Source organism: Penaeus monodon, chromosome 17, assembly GCF_015228065.2.
Source record: "Penaeus monodon isolate SGIC_2016 chromosome 17, NSTDA_Pmon_1, whole genome shotgun sequence".
Taxonomy (NCBI): Eukaryota; Metazoa; Arthropoda; class Malacostraca; order Decapoda; family Penaeidae; genus Penaeus; species Penaeus monodon.
Genome location: NC_051402.1, coordinates 1137286 through 1138498, shown reverse-complemented (window position 1 = coordinate 1138498; position 1213 = coordinate 1137286). Strand labels below are relative to the sequence as shown.

Below are 1213 nucleotides of genomic sequence, written 5' to 3'. Positions count from 1 at the left end.
ATATATATAATACTATGCAAAACCAGCTGCAAAATTTGAATGTCGACCTTTGTTTCCAGCAAAACTTTTCACTGGTAATCTAATCTCGATCAGTTAAGATACACATTCGACTAAATTTCGGCTGCATATCGAGAGCCAGGTTTTAAAATCTTTCTCTCAGACTACAATAATCATTCTAACAAAATATGAGTGGCAAATAAACAAAATAGTTGCCCATTGAAAAGGACGAACATTGGATTCAAATTCCCCGCTCTTTTCAGCCGTTTCGAGACGATACATCTCACTCATTCGAACCTGATTACCTCTCAACCGTTCTTTGTCTGTCCTTCACTTCAGCGGCGGGTACTGGGTATTTTATCATCATCATTATTAGCATTATCAGTACTATTATTGTTACTAATGTTATTATTATTATTTTATCATTATCATTATGAGATCCCGACGTACTGAATTCAGTTATCCTGTGGCATTATGGTCATGTTTTTTCCTCTCTTATTTTAAGCAATGGTTCCTTTACTAAAGGAGGACTTTCATGCAAAAACCGCTCTTCTACATTTCATTCCCGTTCAACCTCAGAGACTTTTCCAACACAGTTTCCAATAAACACCAAGGCAAAGACGTGGAAGTCATTTCTACTCACTCTGAAAGGCCGGTACTCCGTGTTTCTTCGTCAGTTCCTTGCCGAATGCCCTTATGCCTCTCGTGGAACAGTGAGCGAAGCCTTGATCTGATAAGATAGCCGTCTCACCGCATTGTTATCGGTGATAGCAATGACTCAACATCCGCATACCATCTTCCACGACCTTTTCCTTGAGTCTAGAAGCTGTCTTGAATTCCCTTTAGCAAATAGAAGGTCCTTAGCCTTCGTGTTCATTACAACATGATACATACCTACACAACCCCAGTGCCTCTGAATATTGCACCTTAGTACCACGCCACTGGCAACCTTGGTACGGTAGATTGTCGTCATCCCCGTGATAACGATAAGGAATTTACCACGTTGTGTAGCTTTACTCCCGCGGCACCTCCGATGCGGAAATTTGAATGTTAGAGCACGAGATTCAAAATCTCTCTCAGTACCAGGGATCTTACAGGCGATTTTACTGCTTCTTAATCAGCACAGTTTATGGCCTGGAATGCAACGCGTACCTGATTGTACTTAGAGCGTGGAGGCTGAGATTGTAATTACAAAATCGTGTTGTTGTCTGTCGTC

The 1213-nt window shown here is 41.1% G+C and overlaps 1 protein-coding gene across 2 annotated transcripts in view; it reads right to left on the bottom strand.

Annotated features, from left to right (window-relative positions):
- LOC119583422 (transmembrane protein 272-like) overlaps positions 1-779 on the bottom strand; it is a 7693-nt gene extending 6914 nt beyond the window's left edge. For both annotated transcript variants that reach the window (XM_037931892.1, XM_037931893.1), the window contains exon 1: positions 641-779. The gene's annotated coding sequence lies outside the window, so the exon portion shown is untranslated. The remainder of the gene's footprint in view (positions 1-640) is intronic.
- Positions 780-1213: the final 434 nt, after the last annotated feature.